The sequence below is a fragment of the Spermophilus citellus genome, assembly GCF_964194105.1.
Source record: "Spermophilus citellus genome assembly, chromosome: 11".
In the NCBI taxonomy this organism is placed as follows: domain Eukaryota; kingdom Metazoa; phylum Chordata; class Mammalia; order Rodentia; family Sciuridae; genus Spermophilus; species Spermophilus citellus.
This window is the reverse complement of record NC_138192.1, coordinates 57,833,458-57,861,214: the sequence shown is the minus strand read 5'-3', so window position 1 is coordinate 57,861,214 and position 27,757 is coordinate 57,833,458.

Here is a 27,757-nt window from a genome sequence, read left to right as displayed (position 1 = left end):
CCTGAGTCCTCAATTTGCTTTGAATATCCAGTATTAATTCCCAGTAAAATCCCTTTTTTCCCACCAACCTTACTGAGAAGCTGCCTATCTGCTTTCTTGATTTCACACAATGGAGCAGCCTGAAAAACGACCTCCTCTATTCTGCCATCTAGACTGGAATCTGTATTATATTATTTTAAAAGCACAGAACTATTATCACATTATTCTCAAAATAATCCTGTGTTAGTCCATTTTCCATTACTATAATAAGTGCGTATGAAAATAAACTTACTAATAAGAAAAGTTTTATTTTGGGTCACAGTTTTGAAGTTTCCAGTCCATTATGAGAGGAGGGGGGACACACTGCTTTTAGGCACCTAGTGGGTGGGTAGCACATCATGGTGGGGAGGGTGTCTGTATAGCAATGCTACTCCCCTCTTAGTGAGGAGACCAAAGAGAAGAAGAAGAAGGGGCTGGTTCTCACTTTCTCCTTCAAGGGCACACCTCAGTGACCTAAGACCATCTACTAGGCCTCACCTCTTACAGTTCCACTACTTCCCAATAGTATTGAGCTGGGGACTGAGCATTTAATACATGGACCTTTGAGGGACATTCCAAATTCAAACTACAGCAGGTCCTATGAAATGGTTATCATTATTTTCTCACTTTCATACTTAAAAAATTGAATTAAAAAGATCCATATCCATACCAATTCAAATCCACAATTACATATTTTGCTCACACCTATCAAATCTACTAATTCCCCTCTATGCCCAGTCTCCCAAATATTGCCCAGCATGTAGTATCTGCTACTTACTTATCTCCTTTTTGCCAGTCCTCAGAGAATTTTCAAGTCCCTAGAATATTAATCTGATCTTTGCTAATAATATGAGTTTGGAAAGATCACATAATTCTCCTAGGTTGCAATTTCTTCATTTGAAATTTGAAACAATCCCTAATTGATGGGGTGGTATGAAGATTAAAATAATATTTGGACACTGCTCAAATAATATTTGACCACTCGACATAAATAGCAATAGCCTGCTTCAGTCACCGATTGTTATTTCAAACATAATACAAATGAAAACACTCATGTTCAAATGTACTGAAAAGGAATATTAAGATATTTTCCAAGATCACACAGTCAGTTAATAATATAACCCAGACTAAAACACATATATCTGAGTTCCAAGCCCTTGACCTTAACCTTACTTTACAAATGTTCTCAGTAACTGTGTAATAAATGAATAAAAGTGAAATTTACTTAATAAAGTGGACCAACATTATTTTAGTAGTACCCTCTGGCTATAGTTCTGCATCATCACTGTCAGCTTACAACTTGCAAAACTTTGATAGACTATTTGATGGCACAAGCAAAGTGTCCTCTCTGCCTATGCCTGATTCTAAACACAACTACCTATCAAGTACAGAGATGATTCATTTGACCTAGGAAATAATATAGATGGAGAAAGAGAAGTAGTAAATGGAGAAGCTGTACACAGCTTTCCTGGTGGCCTCACTCCAGTGCACCTAAAGCAAACCTTGACTTTACTATCCTGCAGTAGGTTAGATATATATGAAACAAATTGAAATTTGTTTCCCAAGGTTTCACATACTGGAAGTTTAGCCCCTAGTGTGGTGGTGCTGACATGGAAGAACCTTAAAAAAGCAGGACTTAGTGGAAGGTAATTAGGTTATATGAGCACTGTCCTCAAAAGGGACCAACACTCATCTCAAGGAATGAGCTCTCCAGAGAGCAGTTGATATGAGACCACCCTATAGGTGGTACCTTCTATATGCAGATGGCTCATTTTCTGCCTCTCTACCATATTTTGACACAGCTGTGGCAGAGGGGACTTTCAAGTTGTTGACACCATGCTATTTGAAGCCTTCAGGCACCAGAATCATAAGCCTAATAAACCTCTTTACTTTGTAAAGTACCCAACCTCTGGCATCTATTATGGCAACACAAAATGATCTAAGGTACATCTCCAGCCTGGTGGTTGAGCAGTTCAGGTGTTATTGACATAGTTATTCTTATGGACATGCTCCACATGTTGCAGTAAGTGCAGAGTTGTTGGGGCAAACTGCTATCCTTTTCCACTATAAAAAGAGGTTTGGAGAAATGGACTTTCATCACAGTTACCAAAGAAACATATTCTGAGTCAGGGAATAATAATCTTAGAATATGCAGATAATTCACAATACCAGTAACTCACCTGGGAAACCAGTAGTACTTGATGATAAGGAGAACATAGGGCTTTTTCTGAATTATGAGCTCCATCAATTGTCAGATTTTGTGTTACTTATTCAATACTATGAAAAAAATTGTTAAAAATATTTTCCAGTCATCATTGCTTATGTGTTGATCAACTCCTATCTAAATTGTCCCACAAATGGAATATGATTTGTGTCTTCCAAAAATTCATATGTTAAAGACCTAACCTTCAACACTTCAAAATTTGACCTTTTCTGGACATAGGTTCATCACAGATGTAATTAATGTAAGAAGAGATCCTATTGGAATTCGGTAGGCCCTTGATTCAGTATGACTGGTGTTCTTATTAAAAAGGTGAATTTGGGCACAAATATATACATGAGGAGAAGACATGTGAAGATAAAGACATAGATTGAAGTGATATATCTATAAGCCAGGAAGACCAAAATTTGCCAGAAAACCACCAGAAGCCAATAGAGAGCCATGGAACAGCTCCACCTTTGTAGCTATCAGGAATATACTACATGGTAAACCTGGTACATGCCCTTTGTCCCAGCTACTAAGGGAGGAGGATCACTTAAGCCAGAGAGTTTGAGGCAAGTCTGGGCAACAACAACAACAACAAAAAAAAAAAACCTCATCTCAAAAAAAAATTTAAACATGTTTTAATTTATAAGTTTTATCCTTTTTTCCAGAAATGTACAATTATCCAATATAAGAGCAGAAATTTTTTATATATCTATATTTGATTTTAGTTAGAAAATCCAAATGCAAGACTCTTACACACGTCCAGAAGTCTGAATGTGCTTAGCCTCTTTATCCTACTTATCAATGCTTAATTATACTGCACATTAAAAATTGCTATCTAGTATTTCATTACTGTAAGTGTTGAGATAACATTAACTGTAAAGTTTTGCCACTTCCCAGGATAAGAAGGTCTCCTGTTCCTGAATGTAAAGTTTTAAATTGTGGTTCCTTTTGAGTGGCCACAGACCCATTTGAGAAGCTGATAAAAATTATGAACTTTCTCATGAGAAAAAAGTCCAAGCACAAATATACCTAAAATTTTGGAAGTGATTTCAGGAATTTCCTGAAATACAAACATGGAACTTGGGCTAAAAAAAAAAAAAAAAGATCCCTGTTCAAAATTATAATTTCCCACTTCCGACACAGATATCTAATTTCAGTTCATTTTTTGTCTTGGTCTATTTAGGATGCTGTAACAAAATACCATAAACTGAGTGGCTTATTCTATACAACAGAAATTTACTTTTCACAGTTCTCAACACTGGGAAGTCCAAACTCAAGGCATCTGCAGATTTGTTGTCTACTGAGGGTCCACTTACTTGCTCATGGCAGGCTGTCTTTCACTATCTTTGCACAGCAGAACAGGCAAACAGCTCTCTCAGGCCTTCTTAATAATAAAGGCACTAATTCCATTCATAAGTGCTTGGCCTTCATGACCTTCCAAAGGCTCTATCTCTTAATCTAACCACATTAGAGATTAGGATTTGTTTACAGTGTGCCTTTATATATTAGTTACATGTCACTTGCTTTTAATTTTTGCAGGGGCTCATGCAGAGTTTGCTTGAGTCTTAGAGAAGACTTTGGGCTTGACCTTTTGGCAATGATGGAATTGTTAAGACTATAGGGACTCTTAAAAATGAACTCAATGTATTTTGCACTGTGAGATGAGCATGGGCATTTGGGAGCCAGGGGTAGAATATTATGGTTTAGATATTAGGTATCCCTCTAAAGTTCATGTGTGAGACAATGCAAGAAAGATGAGAGATGAAATGAATGGGTTATAAGAGGTTTAACCTAATCAGTGCATTTTGCTCCTGACAGGGATTAATTTATGTTAACTGTAGGCAGGGAGGGTATGGTTGGAGGAGGTGGGTCCCTAAAGGCATGCCCTGAGGTATATTTTAGATATACCTCCTGGTGCATGTTCTGAGCCACTTTTCTCCTCTACATTCTTTCACCACGATGTTCTGCTTCACCTTGGGCCCAGAGCAATGAATTCAGCTGTATATGCACTAAGACCTCTGAAACCATGAGCACCAAATAAACTTTTCCTCCTCCAAAATTGTTCAGGTCAGGTCTTTTAGTCACAGCAGTGAAAAAGCTGACTAAAACAGTATTTAGTGTATGTATTTTGGAAGCACACACCTTCATACCATAACACCTTTCAATAGTAGTGTAGATATCATCTTCTTTAGAAAGCCTTTACTGAATATTCCAGTCCATGCTGATTGTTCCTTTCTCTGAATTCCCAATGCATTCTTAATATTCACCAATTTACTCTAATTGACTTCTGTTTTCTTGCACATTTACTTCCTCTTGCCAATTGGATTGTAAACGCACTGAGGGAAGATGTCTTGTTTTATATATTGTGGCATCATTCACAAATCTCAGCATTTACTGGATGCTTAACAAATGCTTATTGCCTTTTGACTTACTCACTTGAAAAATACAGGCCATAAATTCTTCCCATTACTCAGGAAAAAAGAGGACCTTCATAATTTTACATAAAAAGTAATCTTGCAATGAGCAGCTTTGAGATGCAGTTCTATACTTCATAGAATTGGATCGGCTATATAAGAAAGGAAAAGCAGTTTCATTGCAGGATGAATCCTTAGTGTGCAGTTATAGATATTACACTGGGTAAGTCCTACTTCTCTGCATCTCCTGCAGAGAAGACCATCAGACTAAAAATGATTGATCAGTGAAAACCCAATTAGAGTAAAAACTTCTTTAACATGTTCACTAAGCAGAAAATATGTCTAATTAGTATGGGAAGAGTTAGCCTACCACTAAAATAGAGTTCTGGTCACTCATTTCAACTAATTGTGTGTAGAAGAAATTTTGTTTCCTAAGTAAGGTTTTTAAAAAACCGGCAAAATTGTGGCTTTTACACAGATATAAAAATAAATACATATTAAAGATTTTCTTCAGGACTGGGGGTGTAGGTCAGTGGTAGAACACTTGCCTAGCATGCACAGGTCTTGGGTTCAATCTCAATTACTGAAACAAAAATTATTTGCCTCATTAGTGAGGGAATTGGTAAAATGTTACAATCAGTTTAAAGGAGAAATCAAAGAACAAGCATATTTATGGACAATGAAGCTTGAAATGAATGTGCAAATGGAGACAAAACTAACTGAATTTCTCAGAAGGGAGAACAGTCAGTTGAACCCTGTAGAGGACAGAGTTTGCATGTCTACAGACAAGAATTATTTTGCATCGCTGTCAGTCATGTGCAAGTTTCAGAGTTGCAAAATAACTCCCATAGACTCAGAATTGCCAACATTTTAAATTTGTAACAATTTGAAGGATCATTCTGTCCAGAGTACTAATGTCTTCTATTGTGCACAGCAACTTGGCCTTCACATTTTTTTTCCTAACAGCTACATGGAGGTGGAGCACACCAAGAATGTTCAGTTTAGGATAATTCCTACTAAGGAACTGAATCTCTTTTCCCAGTGAGTTCACTCATCTAGTACATTTCACAATTACCTCCTGATAATGAATACTTACAAAAGAGTGTTTTATTGTACCCATCCCGAATATGGACAATTATATCACTTGATGAGTCATATTTTGAGCATTTTCTTAATTTTAACTTTATGGCCTGTTTTATAGTATTTAATTTTTTATTTTCTTTTCATTTTATATTTTACTTACATTTGTTCCAAGCCAAGTTATGTACAACGTAAGTATCCAAATCATAAACTTCAGCTTCTACTTCATTATCTCTCTAAATGTTTAAAATTCTAAATAAAATTCTCCTAAAGGAGGCTGAGGGTATCGTGAAATAGTTGAGTACCTACCAAACAAGAGCAAGGTCCTGGGTTCAATCCTCAACACTGCAAAGAAAATTTTTTTTAAATCTTCCTAAAGTTAACTGGATCTATTTTCTTACATTAACCTTTAAATGATATTTTTCTCTTGATTTTATATTCATTTGCTATAAGGCCTGTGTTTATATACTATTTTATTAATGTGTAATAACATTTCTTAAATATATTTATACTTTCACAATCTATTCAGCTTCAGTTATTATTCAGCTACAGTTTTAAAAATATAACTCTTTTCATAAACTATTTGAAACCAAAATTATCAATTGGGACAAATTAAAAAATGAAGAAATTTAGGAACCATGTTTTCTATCATGTTATCATTGATCTCAAATCATATCTTAGGTTTAACTCATTGACTTTTAGTGCCAGCTAAATCTAAAGATAGGAAGATAAATCCAGATGCTGTTAGCACATGAAGAAAATATTGTTTCTTTTAATAATAGAACTGTCCCCTTCCTTTTTTTCCACCCCCACTCCCACAAGGTTTTGAATGTCAATACTTTGATTTCCTCACTAGAGTATTAGACTAAAGCTTCAGGGACTGTCTCAAGAAACAATACATGGCCTCTGACTCTGGGCTGATTTCTTAAGGGTGAAAGCCTGGTCAACCCCCATGCTTTTATTTGCAAAATGAAGAACAGACAGAGGTAAAGGATTCCAGAAGACAGAGGGAGTTTAGAGGCGGTTTGAAAGATATGAGGACATGGATATGAGGAAAACGGCCAGAAACCTTGGGAATAGATCAACCTTCCTCTGGAGGGCTGCCTGTTATAAAATGACATCATGCTAAGGAGAATAATTAGGTGAGTGTGGGCAAGAGCTGCCCATGTATCTTACCAAGATTTTATTTCAGTGATTAAATCACAGTCAGAGGGGACTCATGAAAAGAGCGACACTGCAGATTATTCTGAAATGCTGGCAACCCTGACGGTCCACATTGATGTGCACCTGACATCTCTTTTGGGCTTTTGCTCAGGTCCTTTGTCATATCCATTTTGCCTACTTAAGAAGATTTACTAGAGATTGATTCATTTCACTATCCAATAACTCTGCACTCTATTGAAAAATCACAGTGCTTCTTCCTCGCAAAAGTACTTTATAAATATTTATGCCCATATCACTCCCATAAATTCTACTTTTTCAATGAGAGAAAAGACAGCTGCTTCCCCTTAATTATCATATCAAGATATTGATTGGAAATTTTCCAAAGTGTTTGACTACAAATATAGCCTCTACCCCTGAGAGTTGGGGGTCTCAAAGCTGAAAGCCCCAAAGGTTCATATCTGAAGTCCTGGCAGTAGGCTTCACTTGGCATGTGGTGCTATGGCTGAGTGGTGGGTTCTAGTCTTGCTTAGGCATTTAGCTAGTCATGAAACCCTGGTGATGTCACCTTGCTTCTCTAGATGCCAGTTCTCTCATCATAAATGAACACCAGGCTAATTTCTGGTTTTTAAATATGCTCTGAGGAAATCACAAGGTCTGTGAGCCTCCTTAAAAGGCTATTCCATACCTTCTGCCACAACAGATTCCTTTTTATGTATCCACTTTAGTTAGGGAACAAGACCTAGAAAAGCTTCATTCATCAAAATTCCCCTAAGAAAAGGATGCATTTTGATGAGCTTGAAGTAGGTAAAAGGTTTTAAGGTACATGTTAGAGAATTAGGGGATTCCTCTCTCTCTGCATAATGGAGAAAGAAGAAGTTCCCTGTAGGGCATTATGTAAAATTGTGGATGTGTAACCGTCGTGATTCTGCAATCTGCATTTGGGGTAAAATTTGGAGTTCATAACCCACTTCAATCTAATGTATGAAATATGATATGTCAAGAGCTTTGTAATGTTGTGAACAACCAATAAAAAAAAAAATTAAAAAAAAAGAAGAAGTTCCTTGGAGAAAATTCACAGGAAGGAGACAGAAGCTAGAGGTTTTGAATGTTTTTTTGGAAAATGAAATATAGAAAGAAGACTGTTGCGGTTCAGCAAGGGAACTTCTAAGAGTCCAGGCCTATATCACATGAGCTGTGTGATCTGGGGACCCTCTCTAAGCCTCAGTTTCCTCATTTGTACAACAGAAATAATAAAATATTTAATCTAATAGAGCTAATTAAATTAGTTAAAAAATCGGGCTGGGGATGTGGCTCAAGCTGTAGCACGCTCGCCTGGCATGCGTGCGGCCCGGGTTCGATCCTCAGCACCATGTACAAACAAAGATGTTGTGTCCGCCGAAAACTAAAATAAAATATTAAAAAAATTCTCTCTCTCTCTCTCACTCTTTAAAAAAAAAGACCTTAATTATATTCTTAAAAAAATTAAAAAATAAATTAGTTAAAATATACAAAGTACTTAATTTTAAATTATATAAACCTCTCTTTAGTCTAAACCTCCCCTTTGAGGCCTTTGATAAGGTCTGAAATTATAAAATTTTAAATTTTATATTTTAAATTTATTATCTGAGATAAACTTTCTTATCTCTACCATCTGCAATCCTCAGTGGTAGCCACATAGTTCACTGATATTTTACTGAACACATATTTTATTTGTTTTTTTAAGCCAACTGTCATATTCATAAAACTGAAGTTCACTCAACAAAACAACTATAAATCAGAAACCAATTTACTGATTTACAATCCAGAATTAAAGAAAAAGAGAACTGAATGACCAAAAAGGGTATTTCCAGCAAAGCACATCTGTCTGCCTAGAGGCTTGCTTTCTAGGCTCAAGGAATATGTCTTTCTCCATAAATAATGCTGGACATCAGATCACCCTTCTCCCCAAACCATGCCAGAGATACAGATGGAAGTGGACCTCTAACTATCAAAACTCCAGGCTAGAGGAATATGAGATAGCAGATAAGAAGGCACTGAATCAGTAATACTTGTGTCTGAGTCCCCACTTGGTTTCTTACTAGCTTTGTGAATGGGTAAATGGCATAAGTATTCTGCCCTCCATTTTTTATGCACAAAATGGGGAAGATATGGAAACTAACTAATTTATAGGGAGCAGATAAGACAATAAATGTAGTGCTTCACACAGGGCAAAGTACATATATTCAAAAAATGTTAGTTGTTATTAACTCACTTCACTTGTGTTATGACACAGACTTGGTCATAAAAATTAATAGTATCAGCTATTATAATACAAAGTACACTTTACTATTCTTGATGGAATTTTGAAGACTCCTTAGTTCCTTGGTGAGCAATGAACAACATAAGTAGCAACTTTCCAGTTCATCTCAGTCAGATAACATCAAAGAGATTAATCATCTATTTCATTTTACTTTTTTCTGTATGAGCTTCACTCTACTTTAAATTTTAATTTCATTATTATTATGTCACTTTTAGAATTGCCTTCCCTGGCTACCTGTTTTGTCATTCTCAAGTCTTTTGGCTCCAGGAAGGCATAGCCATGATTTTCTTGTTGCCACTTATCCGCAGCATTTGGCATAGTGCCAGACACATAGTAGATGCTCAGTGTATTTTTTTTTTCAAAATGAATATACAATGTAGCATTATTTCTGGCTTTTATAAATAAACATCTCTCCTATAAGTCACATATTAAACTTCTTATTTGAAATTCATGTTTTCTTATTTCTAGGATGTCTAATTTGTAACTGAGTTGAAATCCTTTAAGTGATCTAATTACTGTTTTGTTCAAGTTGTTTGTTTTTGTCATGTGGGGGATCAAACCCAGGACCTCACATATACTAGGCAAATGCTCTACCACTAAGCTACATCTTTAGCCCTTTGTTCAAGTTTTGTCTGTCTTGTCCAGCCTCCTTCTCATTGAAGGGCCATTGTGATTGGTCCCTCTGTTTATCACTTGGCCTGCTTGAATGCACTATAATTTTTCTTCCTTTTCACACTGGAATGTTGGTGTAGCTGCTGATACTTTAAGTGAGGCTGGTCACAAGAAGAGGAAGCTTCTGTGGGCTGGCAGTAACACAACAAGCAGGTTGTCGGTGCTCTGTCAAGGCATCAGCACAAACCATTTGGCTCCCTATTTTCTATTCTCTACCTCAAGGTGGAGAGGAATTCAGCTCCTTCTTGATTTCCTGTATGCCAGAGAAAATGGGCACACTTCCATGACTAAAGGTGAAACTCATCTTAAAGTTCAAGCACCTAAGGCCTATACTCCCCAGAATGTCTACATAGAGGGTGCTCTACTGGTTCCAGGCTTTCATTGGCTCAAAGGAAAGAAATCATTGTAACATTCCCAGCTGTCAACTTCTGGACCCCAGGTGCCCTGCTAATGTTCCCTGGACCCCAAGGAACTCTAATCTCAAGAGGACTAGGAAAGAGAGTTAGAAGCCAACTTTAATTTCACAAGGTAACATTTTCTTATCACTCAATTAAATTCTGGATATTAGCCATATTTGATTTTGCCATTTATTATGACTGAAAACTTATCAAAAATTAATTATTCTCGTTACTTTGTTATTTTAAGAGGGAAATGAAAACTATGTAAGCTAGAATAAAAGCATAAAAGAGAAATCTTGTAAATTATTCTTATTTTTTTTCTGTCACTATGCATAAATTATGGTATGTAGGATAGCTAACTGTTGGTGCTCTTAGAGAGGCTTCTCTTTAGAGCCTAAGTTAGAATTTATTGCAGATGTATGCTCAAAAACATTTGTTGAATACATTCATAAATGAATGGTTGAATGAATGAACAGTGATTCATTTAGGATATAAGACAACTTTGGTCATATATGTGCAGTTGACAGGTAATTTACAAAATTTGTTTTTAGCCTAAAGAGCTTTCATTCAAATAATTCCAAATGAGGAGTTTCAGTAAACTAAAAAGATACTCGTGACTCTGATTGAAATGAACCAGAAGACTTAGACTTACCATTTCAGGTGTCCCTGGCCACTGGGAGAGCTTCCCACAAATCTTTTAGTTCTGGAGATAATACAGCAGATAAACAATGCTCTTGAATAATGGTCATAGTTATTTCAGCTACATTTACTTGCCATATCTATCACACTGGCTGAACCATTGGGTTCAATGAACTGCATTGATTATTAAGACAGATTAAATAAATGAATGGGCCATTACTCTTATGAGCAGCCTAAGCTAGTCATTAAGACTAAATGATAAAAGTCAGCAAACCTAATGTAAAATTGAGGAACAATTTTAAAAGAAATCTAATGTACAGGAAGATACCAATTATTAAAATTTAACTAACCAGAATCATTATAAACTGAATTTATTAGGAATGATGCAGATGGTAAGGAAATGAGATAAAACCAGTGAAAATATTTACACATTATGTCTATCTGTCCAACACAGTGTTTGCCATTATAAAAGGTACAAGATATACGAAATATGGTCCTTAGATCTAAGCTGTTTATAATATAGTTAGGAAGACAAAAGTCACATATATGAAATAATCTGAAAACAATTAAGTGTGTTACATTCTATATTAGAATAACAATTATTTTAGATAAACTCTTTGTAATCCAAACACCATTAGATAAATAAATATTCAATATAGAGTTTTAGAATATATTCTGTTAGAATATATATAGAGTCAGTTAGATTGAGTTTAGTCTCTTATGGTCTTAGAGTAATACAACTGTACCAAAAAGAATAAGATTTAGGATAATAATCTGGAGTCACTGAATATACAACATTAAAGTTCATATTAATCAAGAATTTCTGGGAAGAAGTAATAGAGTAAAGCTATATCAAATACCACACTTGAAAGATTTTATAACAATTCTTATCTTTCCTTAGAAGAATAATTTTTATTATAAACACAAGAAATGACAAAAATAGTTGACCCTATCTAATTTTATGAAGCTACTATGTTATTGATACCAAAATCAGTTATGGACAATAAAAGAAACACTGTTTAAAAGAACCTCACTTAAGAAAAGGTGTAAAAATATACCAAGCTCAATATTATCAGTCCTACAACATCATGATCAAGTAGAGATTATCCCAGAAGTGCAAAATAGCACATCCTTGGAAACTCTCTCAATGAGTCTAGGTAAAGATGCACACCAGATTAAGAGACTGAAATCTTGTTCTCTGGAGAAAGTAAAGGGTTTCTGTACTGGAGAATGCCAGGAAGAAGGGGGTTGTAATAAGGAAAACTTACACAAATGCATTTACTTTTGTTACAGCCCCATGTCCCATTAAAATGAAAGTAAAGAGGGTTGTTTCTGTTTGTGCTTACAATGTATTTACCAGATTGTATATTCAATGAATTGAATATATTTACAAAATAGAGATTACAGCAACAAAATTATGGATATTGTGAATCGGATGGACGCATGGTAATCAATTTAGCATAATGAAGACACACAATTTTTTCATATAGTTATTGATTCATATTAGTTATATATAACATTAAGATTTATTTTGACATAATTATAAATGCATGGAATAAAATTTTGCTGTAATTTAGTACCCAGTGCTGCCTTTTCCCTCCTCTCCTCCCTCCCACTGTTCCTTTTCTTCTACTTTACTGATCTTTCAGTTATTGACTTCCATTTTTAATGTACATAATGGTGAGATTCACTGTTGTATGTTCATCTATGTACATATGAAAGTTAGGTTGGATTCATTACATTGTTTTTCCCATATCCTTTTCCTTCTCCCTCCCCATCAAACCTCTTCTCTATTCCACTGATCTTTCTTCTATTTTGATGGAATTTCACCCTCCCACCCCACCCCTGTCGTTTCTTCTCTCTCTTTCATTATTTTAGGCTAGCTTCCACATATTGAATGTTCCGTAAACATTCAATCTTTGGCTTTCTGGATCTGACTTATTTAACTTAGCATGATAGTCCCCAGTTTGATCCATTTACTGGCAACTGATATAATTTCAATCTTCTTGGCTAATACTTCAGGACCTGGGGCCACCAGGAATCTCTGAAGTTTGGGTCAAAGAAGAGCTAAGAACAGAAAGATCACTGAAGAGCCTGTTAAGAAGAACTCTCCAGCTGCACACCAGATTAAGAGACTGAAATCTTGTTCTCTGAAGAAAGTAAAGGGAGAATGCCAGGCAGAGTGAGAAGGGGGTTGTAGTAAGGAAAACTTATCCTAACTAAAGAATTATGTACTTAATATTGAGATGTCTAGCTCCCTTCTCTTATTTGGTAGACAAGCCTATACCCTTCAGGGAGCAGAAGGGAAAAACCTCTTCAGAATTCACCTTGCCCAGGAGTAAAGACGGTAAAAATAATTATGTCGGGGATCCCTAAAGGAATGGTCCAGCCAGATCACTGCACAGTAAATCTACCATTAACAAGACAAAAACACAGCTTGGGGGCTGGAGTTATAACTCAGTGGTAGAGCGCTTGCCTAGCACATGTGAGGCACTGGGTTCAATCCTCAGCACCAAATAAATAAATAAATAAAACTATTGTGTCCATCTACAACTAAAAATATTTAAACACACACACACACACATACACACAGATGGAGATTCTGGATAGGATTTTTATTTTTTAAATGTACAATTTCGTGGGTTTTAAATATATTTCCAAAGCTGTACTGCTACCATGACCAGAGTATTTAAGACCAGAAAATTCAAGTCAAGAAAATTGTCTTTACCCTAAAAGAAACTTGTACCCATTAGCAGTCACTCCTCTTCACCATCTCCATCCAACCCCTGGCAACCACTAATCTCTATGTCTATGATTTGCCTACTCTTGGTATTTTATAAAATAAAATCATATAAACAAAAAACTATGTTCTTTTTTATTGTTGGTCTTTAAAAACATTACATAGTTCTTAATATAAAATATTTCACAGTTTGATTAAAGTGGGTTATGAACTCCCATTTTTACCCCGTATACAGATTGCTGTATCACATCAGTTACACTTCCATTGATTTACATATTGCCATTCTAGTGACTGATGTATTCTGCTGTCTATCCTATTCTCTACTATCCACCTTCCCCTCCCCTCCCCTTCCCTCCCCTCCCCTTTTCTCTCTCTACCCCCTCTACTGTAAATCATTTCTTCCACTTGTATTATTTTTCTCTTACCCCTCCTTTCCTCTTATATGTAATTTTGTATAACCCTGAGGATCACCTTCCATTTCCATGCGATTTCCCTTCTCACTCCCTTTCCCTCCCACCTCTCATCCCTGTTTAATGTTAATCTTCTTCTCAAGCTCTTCATCCCTACCCTGTCCTTGGTTACTCCCCTTATATCAAAGCAGTCATTTGGCATTTGTTTTTTAAGGATTGGCTAGCTTCACTTAGCATAATCTGCTCTAATGCCATCCATTTCCCTCCAAATTCTATGATTTTGTCATTTTTTAAAGCAGAGTAATACTCCATTGTGTATAAATGCCACATTTTTTTTATCCATTCATCTATTGAAGGGCATCTAGGTTGGTTCCACAATCTTGCTATCGTGAATTGTGCTGCTATGAACATCGATGTAGCAGTGTCCCTGTAGCATGCTCTTATTAGGTCTTTAGGGAATAGACCCAGAAGGGGAATAACTGGGTCAAATGGTGGTTCCATTCCCAGCTTTCCAAGAAATCTCCATACTGCTTTCCAAATTGGCTGCACCAATTTGCAGTCCCACCAACAATGAACAAGTGTACCCTTTTGCCCGCATCCTGTCCAGCACTTGTTGTTGTTGGACTTCATAATGGCTGCCAATCTTACTGGATGAGATGGTATCTTAGGGTGGTTTTGATTTGCATTTCTCTGACTGCTAGCGATGGTGAGCATTTTTTCATGGACTTATTGATTGTATGTCCTCCTCTGAAAAGTGTCTGTTCAGGTCCTTGGCCCATTTGTTGATTGGGTTATTTGTTATCTTATTGTCTAATTTTTTGAGTTCTTTGTATACTCTGGATATTAGGGCTCTATCTGAAGTGTGTGGAGTAAAGATTTGTTCCCAGGATGTAGGCTCCCTGTTTATCTCTCTTATTGTTTCTTTTGCTGAGAAAAAACTTTTTAGTTTGAGTAAGTCCCAATTGTTGATTCTAGTTGTTAACTCTTGCGCTATGGGTGTCCTATTGAGGAATTTGGAGCCCGACCCCACAGTATGTAGATCATAGCCAACTTTTTCTTCTATCAGACGCCGTGTCTCTGATTTAATATCAAGCTCCTTGATCCATTTTGAGTTAAGTTTTGTGCATGGCGAGAGAAAGGGATTCAGTTTCATTTTGATGTAAATGGATTTCCAGTTTTCCCAACACCATTTGTTGAAGATGCTATCCTTCCTCCATTGCATGCTTTTAGCCCCTTTATCAAATATAAGATAGTTGTAGTTTTGTGGATTGGTTACTGTGTCCTCTATTCTGTACCATTGGTCCACCCGCCTGTTTGGTACCAGTACCATGCTGTTTTTGTTACTATTGCTCTGTAGTATAGTTTGAAGTCTGGTATTGCTATACCGCCTGATTCACACTTCCTGCTTAGCATTGTTTTTGCTATTCTGGGTCTTTTATTATTCCATATGAATTTCATGATTGTTTTATCTATTTCTACAAGAAATGCTGTTGGGATTTTGATTGGCATAGCATTGAACTTATACAGAACTTTTGATAATATCGCCATTTTGATGATGTTAGTTCTGCCTATCCATGAACAGGGTATATTTTTCCATCTTCTGAGGTCTTCTTCTATATCTCTCTTTAGGGTTCTGTAGTTTTCATTGTATAGGTCTTTCACCTCTTTTGTTAGGTTGATTCCCAAGTATTTTATTTTTGGGGGGGATATTGTGAATGGAGTAGTTGTCCTCATTTCCGTTTCAGAGGATTTGTCGCTGATATACAGGAATGCATTTGATTTATGCGTGTTGATTTTATATCCTGCCACTTTGCTGCATTCATTTATTAGCTCTAATAGTTTCTTTGTAGACCCTTTTGGGTCTGTTAGGTATAGAATCATATCATCTACAAATAGTGATAATTTAAGTTCTTCTTTTCCAATTTTTATGCCTTTAATTTCTTTCGTCTGTCTAATTGCTCTGGCCAGTGTTTCGAGGACTATGTTGAACTGAAGTGGTGAGAGAGGGCATCCCTGTCTTGTACCAGATCTTAGAGGGAATGCCTTCAATTTTTCTCCATTCAGAATGATGCTGGCCTGTGGCTTATCATAGATTGCTTTTACAATGTTGAGGTATGATCCTGTTATCCCTAATTTTTCTAGTGTTTTGAACATAAAGGGATGCTGTACTTTGTCGAATGCTTTTTCTGCATCTGTTGAGATGATCATATGGTTCTTATTTTTAAGTCTATTGATGTGGTGAATAACATTTATTGATTTCCGTATATTGAACCAGCCTTGCATCCCAGGGATGAATCCTACTTGATCATGGTGTATAATTTTTTTGATATGTTTTTGAATCCGATTCGCCAGAATTTTATTGAGGATTTTTGCATCTAGGTTCATTAGAGATATTGGTCTGTAGTTTTCTTTCTTTGAAGTGTCTCTGTCTGGTTTAGGCATCAGGGTGATGTTGGCCTCGTAGAATGTATTTGGAAGTTCTCCCTCTTTTTCTATTTCCTGAAATAGCTTGAAAAGTATTGGTGTTAGTTCCTCTTTAAAGGTTTTGTAAAACTCTGCTATATACCCATCCGGACCTGGGCTTTTCTTAGTTGGTAGTCTTTTGATGGTTTCTTCTATTTCCTCTATTGTTATTGGTCTGTTTAGGTTGTCTATATCTTCCTGACTCAATCTGGGCAGATCATATGACTTAAGAAATTTATCTATGCCTTTACTATCTTCTATTTTATTGGAGTATAAGGATTCAAAATAATTTCTGATTATCTTCTGTATTTCTGAAGTGTCTGTTGTGATATTGCCTTTTTCATCCCGTATGCTAGTAATTTGGGTTCTCTCTCTTCTTCTCTTCGTTAGCATGGCTAAGGGTCTGTCGATTTTATTTATTTTTTCAAAGAACCAACTTTTAGTTTTTTCAATTTTTTCAATTGTTTCTTTTGTTTCAATTTCATTAATTTCAGCTCTGATTTTAATTATTTCTTGCCTTCTACTTCTTTTGCTGTTGTTTTGCTCTTCTTTTTCTAGGATTTTGAGATGAAGTATGAGATCATTTATTTGTTGGTTTTTTCTTTTTTTAAGGAATGAGCTCCAAGCAATGAATTTTCCTCTTAGAACTGCTTTCAATGTGTCCCATAGATTCCAATATGTTGTGTCTGTGTTTTCATTTAACTCTAAGAAGTCTTTAATTTCCTCCTTAATGTCTTCTATAACCCATTGATCATTCAGTAACCTATTGTTCATTCTCCAAGTGATGCATGATTTTTCCTTCCTTCTTTTATCATTGATTTTCAGTTTCATTCCATTATGATCAGATAGGATGCATGGTATTATCTCTACTCCTTTATATTGTCTAAGAGTTGCCCTGTGACATAATATATGATCTATTTTTGAGAAGGATCCATGTGCTGCTGAGAAAAAAGTGTAACTACTTGATGTTGGGTGGTATATTCTATATATGTCAATTAAGTCTAGGTTGTTAATTGTGTTATTGAGTTCTATAGTTTCCTTATTTAACTTTTGTTTGGAAGATCTGTCCAGTGGTGAGAGAGGTGTGTTGAAGTCTCCCATGATTATTGTATGGTGGTCTATTAGACTCTTGAACTTGAGAAGAGTTTCCTTGATGAACATAGCTGCACCATTGTTTGGGGCATATATATTTATGATTGTTATGTCTTGTTGGTGTATGTTTCCCTTGAGCAGTATGCAGTGTCCCTCTTTATCCCTTTTGATTATCTTTGGCTTGAAATCTATTTTATTTGATATGAGTATGGACACTCCTGCTTGTTTCCGCAGTCCATATGACTGGAATGATTTTTCCCAACCTTTCACCTTCAGTCTATGTATATCTTTTCCTATCAAATGCGTCTCCTGTAGGCAGCATATTGTTGGGTCTTGTTTTGTGATCCATTCAACTAGCCTGTGTCTCTTAATTGGTGAGTTTTAGCCATTAACATTTAGGGTTATTATTGAGATATGGTTTGTTCCTCCAGCCATATTTGTTTATTAATGTTAGTAAACCTGATTTGTTTTCCTCTTTGATTACTTTCCCCCCTTTACTGTCCTACCTCCCACTGTTGGTTTTCAATGTTATTTTCCATTTCCTCTTCCTGTAATGTTTTGCCAAGGATTTTTTGAAGAGATGGTTTTCTAGCTGCGAATTCTTTTAACTTTTGTTTATCGTGGAAGGTTTTAATTTCATCTTCCATCCTGAAACTTAATTTCGCCGGATACACGATTCTTGGTTGGAACCCATTTTCTTTCAGTGTTTGAAATATGTTATTCCACGATCTTCTAGCTTTCAGAGTCTGTGTTGAGAGATCAGCTGTTATCCTGATTGTTTTACCCCTAAATGTAATCTGCTTCCTTTCTCTTGTAGCTTTTAAAATTCTCTCCTTATTCTGTATGTTGGGCATCTTCATTATAATGTGTCTAGGTGTGGATCTCTTATGATTTTGCACATTCGACGTCCTGTAGGCTTCTAGGATTTGGGATTCTGTTTCATTCTTCAGGTCTGGGAAGTTTTCTCGTATTATTTCATTGAATAGATTGTTTATTCCTTTGGTTTGGAGCTCTGTGCCTTCCTGTATCCCAATGACTCTTAAGTTTGGTCTCTTTATGTTGTCCCATATTTCTTGGATGTTCTGCTCATGGTTTCTTAGCCGACTTGCTGAGCTGTCTATGTTCTTTTCAAATTGAAATACTTTGTCTTCATTGTCTGATGTTCTATCTTCTAAGTGATCTACTCTGCTGGTAGTATTGTCAATTGAGGTTTTAAGTTGGTTTATTGCTTCCTGCATTTCTAGGATTTCTATTTGTTTGTTTTTATTACCTCTATCTCCCTGTGAAATTGATCTTTTACTTCCTGGATTTGTTTATGTAGTTCCTTGTCAAAATGATCTTTCATTGTCTGATTTTGCTGTCTCATGTCTTCCTTGAGACTCCAGATCATCTGAAGCATGTATATCCTGAACTCTTTATCTGACATTCCATCTGTTGCAGCTATTACCTCTTCTAAAGTTGAGTTGACCTGCATTGCTTGTGTTCCTTTCTTTCCTTGTCTTTTCATACTGCTTGCGTTTCTTTCTGCTTGGTGAAACTGTTGTGTTTTTGAAATTTTCCCCCTATTTATTTATATTGCTCTTGTATAGTTGGGAGATCTCCCTTGCAGGGCGGGTAGTGGCTGTGCTCCTCCTCTAATTAGGGTGATCTATCTACCACGCTGGTTGGTCGCAGGTCTGCCCACCCTGTGGGTGAGGGTGGCGGCTCTGCTCTGCCCCCACTCCAATTGTGGTGACGTAACTACCACGCCCTCGGGTCGTTGGTCCTGATCCGGATGTGAGCGGCAGCTCTGCTCCGCCCCAACTCCAATTGGTGTGACGTGTCTACCACGCTGGTCGGCCTCTAAGCCTGTTCCGCCGGTGGATCGCAGTTTTGCCTACCTTGCGGGCTCGGGCGGCAGTTCTGCTCAGCCCACACTCCCAGTGGGGGCACCTGACTGCCTCTCCAACGGGTCGCTGGGCCTTTTCCGGACACGGGCGGCGGCTCTGCTCCACCCCCACTCCAACCAGTGTGACGTGACTGCCTCGGTGCTACTTGTCCACCACACTGGCAGGCTGCCGGGCCTGTCCTGCCAGTGGGTCGCAGGTCTGCCTACCTTGCAGGCTCAGACGGCGGCTCTGCACAGCCCCCACTCCAAATGGAGTGATTTGGCTACCACGCCATCGGGTCACTGGTCCTGTTCCAGGCGAGGGCGGCTACTCTCCTCAGCCCCAGCTTCAGTTGGGGTGTCGTGATACCACGCCGGCGGGTCACTTGGCCTGCTCTGGGCGCAGGCGGCAGCTCCACTCTGCCCCCCAGGCCCCCACAGCACCCAGCAGGACCCGGACCGAGAAGCAGTCCCCGCAGGTTCCCCAGCCCTGGGCCAAAGCAGCTTCGGGAGTCAGAACCCGGCCTCTCCGATCCCGGCCACGCTCCCCTAGGAGCAGGCTCCACAGAGCGACCCCTGCGGGTTCCCCAGCCCCAGGCCAAAGCAGCCCCGGGAGCCCGAGCCCGGCCGCTCCAAACTCTCCCAGCTCGGTGCACACTCCGCTAGGAGCAGGCCCAAAGACGCAGTCCCCGCGGGCTCCCCAGTCCCGGGCCAAAACTGTTCCGGGAGTCAGAGCCCAGCTGCCCCTCAGCGCACGTTCCACTTGGAGCTGGCCTCAGCACGCAGTCCCCGCAGGTTCCCCAGCCCTGGGCCAAAGCAGCCCGGGGAACCAGAATCCGGCCGCTCAAAGCCCAGCGCACCCCTTGCCAGGAGCGAGCCCCGAGGAGTATTCTCCTCAGGTTCTCCAGCCCCGAGCCTGAGCAATCTGTCTGCGAGACGCAGGCAAATACCAGCCTGAAATCACCTGTTCCGTAGTTGAATGAGCTGCGATCAGTAGAAAACAGGGATGATTACATCAGCTCTCCAAGATGGCGGCTGCTGTCCTCCTCCGTGGTCCGACTGGTGTCGAGAACCGAACTGGACCGCTTCTCTCCTCTGTCTCAAAGCCGGAACTCAGCATTAAGCACGGCCATTGCACTGCTGGCAGGAGCCCCCAGAATCCGCATCACTGTACGCCCGCTCCGGTACCTCGCCGCTACCCAGCGCGTGCCGCAGACTCCATCCGCGGGGTGGTCCGCCGACCAGGCTCTGCTACCCTCCATGCGGAGAAATCGCCCGCGACCGAGCCCCCGCAGCCGAACCCTGCGCGATGTAAATCCGTCCTCTAGATTCTGGAGCACCTCAATTTCACTGGAAATTCCCAACAAGGTAGCCTTCAGCCGTTTCACCTCGTCTTTCTCCCGCACAGTGACGTGGCGCACTGGGGTGATGCACTCCCATCACCGCCATCTTCCCTTCCTCCAAAACTATGTTCTTTTATGCCTGGCTTCTTTTACTTTAGGTACTGTCCTCAAGGTTCATTTTTATTGTAGTTTATAGCAATACCTTTTCCCTTTTTTTGACTGAATAATAATCCATCACATGGCTACAACATGTTTTGTTTATTCATTCATCAGTTGATGGACATTTGGGTTGTTCCCCTGTTTGAGGGTATTATGAATAATGCTGTGAACATTTTTATACAGGTTTTTGTGGGGGTACATTTTCCAGTCCTGTGATAACTTTTTACTGCCTTATTCTTCCCTATGAAGAAAAAGTCAAGGATGAGCCAGTACATGAAGAAAGCTTCTAACAGAATGAAACAAAGGAAGACAAAAGCAATTTACAAGAAAAGAAACTGTTGAGAGAAAAAAGAAAAGGAATAGAGATTCGTGGGGAAACATCACATAAGAACAGTGTGCTATTTAGAGAAGAAATGTTGAGATATATGTTTTAACCTGAAATTTTTAAATGTGATGGGAAAAATTAAAAATTGAAATTTTGGAAGATAAAATGAGAGTATCTTTCAAAAAAAGGAAAGGAAAAAAGAGATGGTGAACAAAAAATAAAAGAGGACTAGATCAAAAGACCAAAATCCAAATAATAGGAATTAAAGAAAGAATAAGAAAAACAAAAGGATTAAATCAACGATGAAATTATTCAGGAGATTTTTGCACAACTATGGATACAAGTTTCTTGATGCAAGGACTTTGTTAGTGCCCACAAAACAGGGTGTTTGAGGAAGGAGTTGTACAGTAAGACTTATCATCAGGAAATTTTATACTGGCAAAAAGAATAAAATCCTATACACTTTTGTGATGGTGAGCACAGATCAAGTACAAGGCATCAGGCCCCATAAATTACTTTGGACTTTTCCACAGCAATACTGGATTCAGAAAATAATGGAACACGGTCTTCAAAGGTCTGAGAAAAAATTATCTTCAACATAGAACTCCAGCTTTAGTTGAGTTTTCAGTTAATGTAAGGGGTAGTGAGAAACTATTGTGACTCCATTTTTGAGAAACCAGCCTCTACCTCACAGCAAAGGTGTGACCCTTGTCCTTGGAAAAACCCACAGAGCATTCTTAAGCACATACAGATGTTAGACCAGGATGCAAGAAAAGACCACTGACTCCAATTAAAATCAAATTAAAGCAAGCTTATTATTTCGACCAGCCGGGCTGCCTCTCCCTCCCAAAACAGCAGAAACAAGACAGCAACCCCAGCTTTCCTGCAGCCCAGCTTTATAGCCCAGAAACTTACACAAAGGGGGGTTACAGATAACAGAACTCTGACAAGCATCACACTAATGGTAGTTTACATTTTTTCCTGGCCCCAACATCAGAATTTATGAGGACCATTAGAGCCTCAGAGAGGGTCATTGTCTGGCCAGGGAAGGCCAATATTTATGAGGTGTCACTAAGTTTCAGAGAGGGCTGCTATCTGATCAGAGAGCCAGGCATGGGTGAGTTCAAGGCACGGGCAGGCATTCCAAGCAGGTTCAGAATTTGCAGTAATTTATAGTAAAGCCAAAATTATCTTTTCATGGCTTTGTGGCAAGATGGCTCCCAATTTTAAGAAAAGATCAGGTTGAGTCTATCACCCACCCTGCTGAGTTGTTTGTCTGTAAATAACAGGAGAGGTCTGAGGTTCCAGGTGTCCCTGACTCAATGAGGCTAAGTGAGGACCCATAGCAACCCCCCTAGCAACCTCCAATCAGCATTAGACAGGGAAAATACCTGGGATGCCAGATGACCCCCCAGTAGTTTATGGTGGTTGATAACATGTTGGGAAACCATGTAGTTTAGCACGTACACCCCTCGTGGCCTAAACCAATCAGTTCAAAGGAACACCCCCTCTTGTACTAGCCAATCACCCCTACCTAACTTGTTCCCGCCATTGAATGTGCTAATCAATGTTAAGAGTTGTTGTTTGACTTTCCCACAGTATGGAATGATCTGCTGTGTGATGTTGTGACGCATAGAGTATCCCCCCAGAAATCTATAATATCTCACTGAACAAAGGACTGGGACTCACTCCCTGGGACCGCTGCATTGAGAATGGTTGTGAGTCCAGGCTCGAGCTTGCAATAAAGATTCTTGTGTGATTGCATCGGATTCGGCTCCTGGAGGTGTATTGGGGTCCCACGAATCTGGCACAACAGTAGAATGTAGACATGCATGTTCTAAAATATGAATGGCCTCCCTAGTTCCTGTTCTCAAGAAGTTACTCAAAAGTGTGCTAAGCCACAATGAGAGATCAAGACAAGAAAAGAGAAGATGGGAAAAAGAAAAGGTTACCTGAGTGAAGGAAAACTAATCCTGTAAAGAGAGTAGCATTTCCAAAATGACAACAGTATCCTAGGCAAAGAGAGCACTCAGAAGAGGTTTGAAAAAGTCAGAAAGCTCCAGAGACATTTCTTCAAAAAGAGAGAATATTCTACCAGAATATACAGAGATGAGAATGAGGACAAATTAGTGATACAGATTAAGCAATAAAAATATCTATGTATGAGCTCTGGAAAAAATGTGCAGGAAAAAAATATTAATATTAATATTAATTGCCAAGAATGGTATTTTCAAAATCACAATAATGAAAATACTGAATACACTTAATCTAACAAAAATGACAATAAGACAATATAACACTATACGAGGGAGAAAGAACTAGAAGAATTGTAAGAAAGAATGAGATGTCAGAGAGCTAATAGCTAACTTCCTTAGTAGGAAGACGATAATAAAAACCTCAAAAATAAAGTTGTAGCAACATAGAAATATTATTTAGACATAGGCAAGTAAATATGAATAGAGCCACCTGAAAAGCTAAAAACGTGGTCTTTGTGTCCAGAAGGTAAGGAGTAAATAATACAACATTTTGTTATGCTGGTTTTAGAGTAGGACTTCTAAAACTATTTGAAGCTTTGAAATGTATACATCTATAATTTTGATAAAAACGCAAGAAATTTAAGATCTGTTAATATAATTTATAACAAATGACTAAATAAAGTCATTATCTCAATGGATACAGAAAAGGCATTTGATAAAATTTCATCTTATTCATCTGAAAGAACACATGAACACAATTGGAAAATTACATTTCCTAAAGCAGAGAAAGGATCTGTACCAAAAGCCTGCCACAAATAGTATATTAATGATGAAATACTAGAAACATTACCAGTACAGTAAGGACTAGGAAAAGGATACTTGACCTCACACATCTATTCAACTTTATATTGGAAATTTTAACCATTAAAACAAGGTTAAAGAGAGAGATTTAATAATTAGGATAGAAGAAACAAAATTGTACACAGGTGATATAATGTTTATATCAAATTCAAAAGACTCCAGAGACAAATTAATAAAACTAACAACAGGTTAACAAAATTGCTGGATACAAGATAAAAATACAAATCAATAGTATTTCTTTTCATCAGTCAAACTAATAATATCATTAAAATTTTAAGATATGGAAGAATATATCTAACAAGAGAGACCTTTCTAGACAAAGGTATATAAATTTATTGAAGTATATTGAAAAGATAATAAATGAACATATGTATCTTCTCTGTTGAATTAAAGCTTTGGTATGATAAAAATAAGTTATCTCCCAATTCATATATAAATTCAAATCAATTCCATTAAAACTAGTACAACTTTTTTGTAGAGTTCAAATAAGTAATCTGAAAATTCATGTGGAGCTGGGCATGGTGGCACACACCTGTAATCTGTAATCCCAGCAGCTTAGAGGCTGAGGCAAGGGGATAATGAGTTCAAAGCCAGCCTCAGCAATTTATTGAGATGCTAAGCAACCCAGTGAGACTCTGTCTCTAAATAAAATACAAAATAGGTCTGGGGATGTGGCTCAGTGGCCAAGTGCCCCTGAGTTCAATCCCCATTACCCAAAAACAAACAAACACAAAACCCTCAAAAACTCCATGATAAAAAAGAAAATAAAAATTACTCAAATATTCAGGTATTAAATGAAGTAAAAACTATGATATAGACATTTATAGAATGAAATTCTTCGCAACATTAAAAACAATGATGTAAATCTTTAGATAAAGTTATGATAATGATGCATTAATTTTGTTAAAAAGAGTATGTATAGCATAATCTCAACTGCTTTCAAAAAACGAGTATGAATATATATATGTATATATATACATATATATATATATTAGGGAAAAATGGGTGGAATGCATATCAATACACTAATAATGGTTATTTCTTGATGTTAGATTTATAAGTGATCTCTATTCTCTTCTTTGTATTTTTCTCTATTTTTAAAACTTCACTTAGTAACTGTACTTTTTCAAGACAATTTTTAAAACTTTTTAAAAAATGGTGTTGACTTTTTATTATTTGCCATGATATTTTTCTTCATGTGTACATTCAATTATATCCATCCCCATTCCTCTCTCTAACAAATCTTGTCTCACCAATTCAGGTCTCATAACCCAATCACACAAGCCAATTCATCACAATAAACAAATGTTTTGTGAGGGAACTCTAATAGATTTTGGTATCTATAGTAAATTTAGAGGAATAGGTCTTTGGTATGAGTTTCTTGATTTGGTTCAGGGTTATCTAGAATTGTTTCTCTAATCTGATTTGATTTAAATCACTGAAGATTATTTTCAGTGGTAAAGAAGATACCTGAAGTCCATAGTGTGATGTGACAATAGAAATATGCAAAACATTACAATTGGATAATCTTAATTAAATACTCACAGAAAATAAGGTTCTGGATGACTATGTATTTGATACCTTGAATATTTTTGTCAAACCAGAGAATATCATGAGATTGGTCATTTGTTTCTAAGTATACTTGAGAAAGTAAGGAAAGAAAAGGATGAGCCCTGGGCTTCAAATTCTCAGCCCAAGCTCTGCATAAATGAATGACCTGAAACTCTGTCCGACCTGACCTGAAAGAAATCTTTATCTCCTGGAGCTTCAGGGATGATATTAACGAAAATTGAACCCCTAGATTCATTCTGCAATTGGAAAATGCTAACTGCACTCTCAACTTCATTGTCCTGTCTTCAAGTGAAGGCATTGAGAAGGAATGGGACCCTGATAAATAGAATGGGGACCTTTGGAAAGTGCCTAGTGAAGCTGAGAACATCAAACTCAGAAATTCTCCCAACAGAAGCATCCCTTCCACTTCTCTCCTTCTCTGGTTGCCTTGAAAGGCATCGCTGATTCAAATCAGGAACTACCACTCCCTGGTTTTTAGACCTAAAAATAGATTTAACCCCCAGAAAGCCCTAAAGGGTGAGCCATAGTGTAAGCCAAGAGTAAGTATTTTATTCAACAAAAGGATTGCATGGTTTTCCAATTTATAAAGACATAAATCTCGTGAGTATGGTGAGGATTAACATTAAAAGTGGAGTAATGGTGGGATGACTATTAAGTTAGATCAGGTAAGATTTATTGATATAGGTCTACAAGCAGAGACTGGAGACAGTGATTTAGTTTGAGGGATTAGAAAAGGCACTGACAGGTTGTTTGGTGGACTAGAACATAAACCACAATGTTTCTTACACTGATACGCCACAACTGGTCTACTGTAGTGAAAGGTATCTAACAGCTGTTAGAGTGGATTTTCCATGTGAGACCCACTCATCCACCCTAAGGACCCAGAAGAGAACTTCAATAACCCAACGGATAAGATGACTCAAGTCTGTTGGTCAGCCTCTTTCCCCACACTACTGCATTGCCCAGTGGGCTCATGAACAAAGAGGTCATTCTGTCACCAATAGAGATTACACAGGAGTCCATTGCAAGGACTTCCACTCACTGAGGCTGACCTGACTATAGACTCTGCTGAGTGTCAACAACAGAGACCAACATAGAAAAATTTTTTTTAAATATGAAGGACTCCTGCTTGCTTCAGTCCTTGCTCCATTTATAGCCATTGTTTTCTGTGAATTCTTTTAGTATTTTTAATATGCTACACACACATATACACATGTGCATGCATGTGCAAGCACAAATGTTAATTTTTTGATAAAAATTTAAATACGTATCTGAGTATGGTGCCTCATGCCTATATTCTCAGTGGCTCAGGAGGCTGAGGCAGGAGGATCACAAGTTCAAAGGTAGCTTCAGCAACTTAGCAAGGCCCTTAGCAACTCAGAGAGACCCTGTCTCAAAATAAAAAATGAAAAGGACTGGGGATGTGGCTCAGTGCTTTAGCACCCCTGGATTCAATGCTTCTTTCAGGAAAAAATATATAAATAAGTAAGCTAAAAATACTTAAGAAAGTATTATCATGACAAATCTTATAGGGCTTTGAGTGTAACTCTTACTCTTTGAGAATGAGAGTCATACCCATTGTAACAATCTTCCATAAATTAATTAACCATGTCTACATTGATAAGTACAATCTTTTTATCCATCTTTGTTTGGCTAATGTCAAACACAGTACTCATTATACAGCAAGCCCACAATAAACGCCTGAAAACTGAATGAAGATAAATGACTATATGTGTCTTTTTTTGGGTAGCAGTCATCTTGTATTGGATGACTTAAAACTGAACAAACAAGTCCCATCTAAAACTGTCCAATGTTGCTGGAAAAACTACTTTAAACTCAGCTTTTCCACTAGAACTACCTCTTCAACCTCAAAAAAAGCATTATAGAAATAAACTGTCTAAACGTTATAAAAAATCTCATTATTAATGAAAAATAAGTCCCCCTGCACAAAAAGGATTAGGAAATAACCATTTTAAAGAAAGAAGAGTTTAGTTATAAATATGTTGCATAGTAGATTCTGAAATGACAGTGGGGGATAGTTTGTGAGAATTTTACT